This window comes from Mesocricetus auratus, unplaced genomic scaffold (genome assembly GCF_017639785.1).
Source record: "Mesocricetus auratus isolate SY011 unplaced genomic scaffold, BCM_Maur_2.0 Super-Scaffold_100010, whole genome shotgun sequence".
Lineage (NCBI taxonomy): Eukaryota > Metazoa > Chordata > Mammalia > Rodentia > Cricetidae > Mesocricetus > Mesocricetus auratus.
In genome coordinates, this window is record NW_024429194.1 from 66,530,200 (window position 1) to 66,537,816 (window position 7,617).

General features: G+C 47.7%; 1 protein-coding gene across 1 annotated transcript in view; it reads right to left on the bottom strand.

The window, feature by feature from the left end:
• Positions 1-6,618, bottom strand: part of Spats2 (spermatogenesis associated serine rich 2) — a 68,442-nt gene extending 61,824 nt beyond the window's left edge. Inside the window, exon 1 of the mRNA XM_005067210.4 lies at positions 6,437-6,618. The gene's annotated coding sequence lies outside the window, so the exon portion shown is untranslated. The remainder of the gene's footprint in view (positions 1-6,436) is intronic.
• Positions 6,619-7,617: the final 999 nt, after the last annotated feature.

Consider the following 7,617-nt stretch of genomic DNA (forward strand, 5'->3'; position numbering starts at 1 on the left):
TGTACCTAGCCACAAATTTGTCAAAGGACACTGGCTACAGAAAATAACTGTAAGCTAGGCTACATCTTCACCCTGCAGAATATCTTAGAGATCTGGGGCTTCCATAGAATGTGTACAGTCAATGAAGCCCTCTTTAAAACCCAACCCTACTAGCCACCATGCTGTGCGTGAACACTGACAGTAAGTGCTGGCCCCTGGTGAATCCTCACTAGTCGGCAACCTAGGAACAGAGGCTTTGTGAATCTCAAATATGTAATATAGCTCAGGACCAATTCCACTATCAAGCAGTTGGCCTGAGCTTCAGACAGACCCCTCTACAATGAGTGTTGCCTCACGAAGTTTCCACAAAGCTCTAGGCAAACAGCATATGAACCAGATAATCATAGGCAAGATGTAGGGATAATTAACCTCCAAAGAACATTTAGAAAAAATAAAATGGGAGGTGAGATCATCCTTAGGGACATTTTGGTATAGCTATTTCAACCTTTATATTATGTGACAACTCATACTCATAAGAAAGAAAATGGAGCCGGGCGTTGGTGGCGCACGCCTTTAATCCCAGCACTCGGGAGGCAGAGGCAGGCGGATCTCTGTGAGTTCGAGACCAGCCTGGACTACCGAGCGAGTTCCAGGACAGCCTCCAAAGCCACAGAGAAACCCTGTCTCGAAAAACCAAAAAAAAAAAAAAAAAAAAAAAAAAAAAAAGAAAAGAAAATGGAATCAAATTACTTCAGTTTAACTTCCTGTTCTGCTCAAGCATTCCAGCTAACTATGACAAATATTTGAAGTAGCTGGGTGTGGCAGCATACATCTGTAATCTCAGGATACTGAGGCAGAAGGATTGTCTCAAGCTTCCAGGCCAGCCTTGATAGACCAGACTAGACTACACAGTAAGACTCTGTCTAAAAACAAAACAAAACTGAACAAGGAAGTGCAAGCATATGCCAGGAAGTCAGATCATTTTCAATGAATGAACTAGATATAAAAGATCAATAGCAGGCCAGGTGTTGGTGGAACATATCTTGATCCCAGCACTAGGGAAGCAGAGGCAGGTGGATCCCTGAGTTTGAGACCAGCCTGGTCTAAAGAAAGAATTCCAGGACAGTCATAGCTACAAAGAGAAACCCTGTCTCAAAGCAAACAAACAAACAAACACACACACAAACAAAACATCAAAAGTAACCAGCAACTGATACATGTAAAACCTGTTTACATGAAGAAAAAAGTATACCCAAGAAAGTGTAGCGGAAATTTTCTACACTATTGGCACTTTTTTATATAGCTACAACACTCTGAAGATGGCATCTCATTTGCATATGTGGATAAAAAGATCTGTATAAGATAAATGGTTCCTTCTACATTATAAAGACAAAAACTGATCAAAACATTTCCTTTGAAATCATTTCTACAAGTGTCCTGCCAGTACAGACAAAGTTTTACGTAAACACCTCCCTTATAGGTAAGGTGGAATGCCATCTTCAGTTTAGCAGGTATTGAAATTACCTCTCTGAAGTAACTAAGTTTCCTCAAAACATTCAATGCAGAGAGGAAGGCACATGAGCATGTCTGGAAGAGAAAGGTAAGAGGGCAATATTGAGCTCAAGGCCAACCTGGAAGACTGCCATGGTGGTTCACACTTTTAATCCCAGTGCTAATGAGGTGAGTTCCAGGTCAGTGTGATCTACATATTGAGCTCCAGGACAGCCAGGGCTCCACAGGGAGACCCTGTCTCAGAACAAATGAACACAAAGTCAATCTAGACACTGAATTCCATGCCAGTTTGGGCTATAGAGGGAGATCTTGTCTCACAAAACAGACAAAAAGCCAGGTAGAGTGGCACATGCTTATAACATAGATAGTACAGACAGAAGGATCAGGAACTCAAAGTCATTCTACACTGCATATTAAAGTTGAGGACTGCCAAGTGGCGGTGGCACTCACCTTTACTGCCAGCACTCGGGAGGCAGAGGTAGGAGATCTCTGTGAGTTTGAGACCAGCCTGGTCTACAAGAGTTTAGTTCCAGGACAGTCTCCAAAGCCACAGAGAAACCCTGTCTCGAAACCCCCCCCCAAAAAAGTTGAGGCCTGTCTGGGCTACATGTTCTTTGTTGTTGTAGTTGTGTTTTGGGAAATAGTCTAGTGCTATAGCCCAAGCTGACCTTGAACTAGAGAAGCAGTTCTCAAGACTCAGTCTCCAGAGTTTTGGACTGAGGGCACAACCACCTCACCTAGCTTGATCCACCAATACCACTAAAAACAGAGGATCTCTGTGAGTTCGAGGCCGGTCTCGTCTACATCAAGAGTTCCAGGGCAGCCAAGGCTACAAAACAGACCCTGCGTCAAGTAAACAAGGGTCGTCTTTCACAGCTCCAGGACTCGCTAAATCCAGCGTTAAGCCCAAGTTTGCAGTGAAAGGTAAGCTCCCTGGGGCCCGAGGGGCCCGCCACCTCTCTGTGTCCATCAGCTAAACGAGGGAATGGATGGGTGCATATTCGGGTGGCCAAACCACTTCTCGGGAACTGAAAGAACTCGAGTAGATATTATTCGAAACAGCCCAAAGACATAAAGCAACGTAAATGTCCACTGAGGATGGATAAGCAATGCAGCATGGCAGGCTGCAGTAGTGAACACCTGGTCTCAGCTACTTAGGGAAAGAGACAAGAGGCTTATAACCCAGGAATTCAATGGTATAGTGAATACGGCACCAAATTCAATCCCCAGTGTACATGGGCATGTACATGTATGTACGTACACACACACACACACACACAGAAGCGGGCGTAAATACAGGATTCCTTTACCTATGAAAGACACAGACTAGTCAAACTCATGGAGGTAGACAGTAGAATGGTGGTTGGCGGAGGCTCAGGAAGGAATGAGGAGTTGCTGTTTGATGCCCAGTGACAGTTTCCTTTTCAGAAGAAAAAAGTTCACAGGACAGCTGACAGTGTCCAGCCATGTGGTCTGTACATTTAAAATGGTTAAAATGCCCTCTAATCTGATTCTAGTTTAATAAATAAATAAATAAAATAGTAAAATTGTGTGGTATGCTTGTTTGAGATGAGGTCTCACTGTGTAGACCTGAACGGACCTGGATGTATATTTTACCATAGTAATAAAAAAATAAAACAACCAAGAAAGAATAAACCCTTTGTGGCAAAACATCAAGAAAAGTGGTAAAGTGACCAGGCATGCTTCGCTGTCTAGGGCCCAGATGATTTCCCCAATAAGTCAGGCCCTCAGTACAAAGTGGGTGACAGACAGGCCATCCTCATGACACTGAGCACACACTAAGCAGCTAAGGTATGAGGTATTTTGGTCACATAAGTAATGGACTTCTCCTTCCTGAAACAGAACAAACCCAAGCTTTTCCTTCCAGTCTCCAGAGAAAGCAGCAAGACTGATACAAGCAGATGTACTTCTAAAAGAGAAGTGAAGTGGTACAAAGGAGCGGTGTCTTTTTCATTCCCAGCTTTAATACGGTGGTTCTATAATGGGAAACTACAAGTAGCAATTAAAAAATAGTCAATATAAATTTCTGTTGATACCAATATTGAGTAACTATATAGTTTAGCACCTGGAATGCATAACACCTCAACAAAAGAAGGTATTTTCCCCTTCTCTCTCCCTCTTTCCTCCTCCTTTCCCCTTCTGTTAGTAACCAGCCTCTGTAACCTAATTAGCCTCCCCATGGACTATGCTGATGTTTTGGTCAATAGCCTACAGCTAGCGCCTCCCTCAGGCCCCAGCTGTTTTTCTGTTCTATTCATTCTGGGTTTCTAGCAGTATCCTGCCTATATTTAGCAGCAATGCCAGCATCAACTGCGGGATCAACAGGTGCTTGGAGAGCACTTGAGCACTGAGCACTTTTCAACTGTTTTCCCAAGATAATTAGTTCTGGCTCTGCAACTGGCTGTCTCGACTCCTGTTAAGTCTGAGTGCCCTGCATTGAACTGCACACTGCTTCAACTAAACAGAAGAGGTAAGTGTGATCACAAGACAAATCATAGTGAGAGGGTTTTAGCACTAAAACTAGAACCTAGAAACTTTAAAACCAAAGGAGCAATAAACTTTTCCAAAATTCTACTGACAGAATTATTCTACCATCGTTTGCTACAGTCAGACGTGGTGGTACATGCAACATCTGGGAGGTTGAGGCAAAAAAATTTAGGAGAACCTGGGCTATATTACCAGATCATATCCAAAACACAGAGGATGGAAGGAGTCAGAAAGCAAGAAGGAAACAAATTGCTATTGTCATATCAGACTCAAGTTTCAACCAGTTCATACTGTTTGACAACAGCCAAGATAGGAGTAGAGGAGTTTGAGAGACGGCTCAGCAGTTAGGAGTGCTTCCAAGAGTTGGGCTCCCACATCAGGAAGCTCACAGTTGCCTCTAACTCCAGCTCCAGAAGATCTGACACCCTCTTCTGGCCTCCAGCAAACGCACTGCACGTGCTTACACACACACACACACACACACACACACACACACACACACACACACACGCACACGCACACGCACACGCGCACATACATTTTTTTAAAAGGATAAGGGTAGCCGGCTGTTGTTGGCGCACACCTTTAACCCCAGCACTCGGGAGGCAGAGGCAGGCAGATCTCTGTGAGTTCGAGACCAGCCTGGACTACCAAGCGAGTTCCAGGACAGCCTTCAAAGCCACAGAGAAACACTGTCTGGAAAAACCAAAAAAAAAAAAAAAAAAAAAAAAAAAAAGATAAGGGTAGATATACCAGTTCATTCCTGCAATTCCAACCATTGGGAGACTAAGGTAAGAGGATCACACAAAGATCCGAGCAAGACTGGGCTTTAGAGTGAAGCCCTATACTCACTCTGTACACCAGGCTGGCCTTGAACTCACAGAGATCCACCTGCCTCTGCTTCCACAGTGCTGAGACTAAAGGCATACACCGCTGCTGCCGCCACCACCGCCACCACCACACACACCAGCAAGAACTTTTAAAAGTATAATTAGATAATAAGATGATGACTTGTAGGTATTTATAAGGTAGTCTAATGCTGCCTGCTATCAGAAACATTGCTGAAAAATATAAACTGGTGAATGCCCAGAAAGTTTAGTTTAGATGAGTCAGCAAAATGTAACACCTCACAAATGAAAAGCTTAACAGAGACATCTATGAATATGTAATGACAATGGCAGCTTCAAAGTCAACGATCTTCTAGTCAGTGCCATATCAGATTTGGTCTGAAAATATAATCATCAAGAAAACACAAGTCCACCATAGTGGCTCACACCTGTAATCCCAGTACTTGGTGAGTTTGAGGCAAAAGACTACCACTTCAAGAGCAACTGGGTTACAGTTGATTCCAAGCCACCCCAGGCTACAGAGTAAGACCCTCCAAAAAGCGGGAGGGGGTGGTGGATACAAATTCCACAACCCAGAAATACTTTTTCACAGTCTTCCCAAATCATCTTAACTCAAACTGGAAGGTACTGGGGCAGCTTGATCATTAGGAATTAGCACCACTGGACAATTTCTCAAAACAAAAACACCAATCCTCTTCCCTGGTGGGAAACTAAAATTCTAAAAAAGGATGAATAATTTAGATTTTTATCGCAGCTATCCATTACTTTCCAGTCCAAACACCTTGAACTCTGCAGTATCACTGACCTCACTCCTAGCAAGATATTTCTGGTAATGTGCCCTCTCCTGCTTCAGTAAATACAGAGAAATTATGTATAGTACAGCAGACTTGCTGAGCTGATCGAGAATAAATATTACAGCTTTGCCTTACAATAATAAAATGGACTACAAATAATAAAATTATTGAAAGACTGGCTTGCATGTCTCAGCAAGGGGCCAAGTCTAAGACGAACCCACTTTCTAAAAAAAAAGTCCAATCATCTTGGATGAATTAAGAGACAACTACCCCTCTAGTGCACTATCCTAACTCGTATTTCTTTGCCTCTCTTTGCCTTCTCTAGTCCGTTTTCCTCTCGAATTCTCAAATTGCCCTTCTATCCTTAAGTCCCATGACGGCACTTGCGTCCCAAGGACCGCTGACACCCAAGCAGAAGACTTCATACAAGCCCCTTTCACTGCACTTCACGTTTCGAATGACCGATTAATTCATTCTTTTCTATCACGCACGTAGTTTCCTAAATCCAGTACCACACACAGGCTCACACCAGGGTCCCCTTCACTCCATTGTTTCTCCGGCCTATCCTTCGGAAACTCCCCAACTCGGACCCGTGTGCTTCGCTCGCCCCGTGAACCCCACAAACCCTCGGGTCCTCTGAACACTGCAGGTCCCAAAGGGGCCCCGGCCCCCTCCTCTCGGTACCCCAACCCCCAACAACTGCCCCTTCCCTCTTTTCCCTACCTCGAGCTCCCCCCTCCACCTCTGGCCCCTCTCACCCCTGCCACCCACTTCCTCCAACACCCTCAGCCTCACCTAGCCCGGGCTCCCTGCAGTCGCCACGTCCCCCAGTTCCGGGCTCTGCGTCCCGGACGCTCCTGGGTCTGGGATGAGGAAAAGAAGAACCTCCGCCTCCTCCTCGTCCTCGTCCTCGTCCTCGGGAGCCGCCGCCGTCGCTGCCGCGCTCCTCCCCGAGCTCGCCCAAGGCCCGCCGCCGCCCCGCCCCCACCGCCGCCGCCTTCCCCCGCTTCCCTCAGTCCGCCGGGCGGCGGGCAGAGACTCGCAGGCGCGGCTGGGGCTGGAGTGCCCGCGGACCCACAGCGACCCTCGCCCGCACTCGCGCCGCTCGCCCGGCTCGCCCCGCCTCGGAGCCCGCGCGTGCGCGTGCTCGTGCTCGCGGCCGGCGCGACGCCGCTGCGCTGTGCCGCGCGCGAGGAGGTGGCGGCCGAGGGGCGCGCAACGGGGTGCCGGAGCCGGGACCGGAGCGGGGACCGGAGCTGAGGAGGCCCCGCTTGGCGCGAGGGCGCGCGGCCGGCTGTGGACGCTGGGCCGGTCGGGTTACCGCTCCTCCCAGGCGCTCCTCCTTCGCGCGCCTGGGTTTGCGGGAGACCCGGGATTACTGAGAAGGGGGTGGAAGGAGCGGGTCAGGGGACAAACGTAGAAGGAACGGCGAGATGGGTGGAGCGCGTCCTGGCGTCCGCGTGCGGGACAACCCAAAGGCTGGTTGAAGCGGCCGGGCTAGGATAGCGCGCCCAGAAGTGAAGAGCCGAGCGGGAACTGGCGGAAAGAGTCGAAACTCTCCGGAGGTGGCCGAAGGTGCCCAAAGGGGAACCTAGCGCTTTTTTGCTCCTGGTCCGCAAAGGAGGTCGGTCCTCTCTCTGGCTGTGTGCAATTCAACCGCTCGCCACCACGCTCTTTTAACTTTGACCCCTTCCGAACCCACTGCTCCTAAAGGTCATTCCAGAGCCCCAGGGCCACCCAGCCAGGAGAGGATGTGCAGGGTGAACATCTCACATCCCTCTACGTGGCAGTGCTTAGTAATCCCTTTCCGTTAAGTACCTGTGTTCTTAATCAGTACTCGATATTTCCAACCTCTCCAGGGCCAGAATCATCTCTAGTATTGATGATGTATCTTTTGAGTTAGCTTCTTATGGGTTGGCTCGTCAAGAGAGGAAGTGGGGGCAAGAAAGGGCTCCCTCATCCGACCCACATGCAAG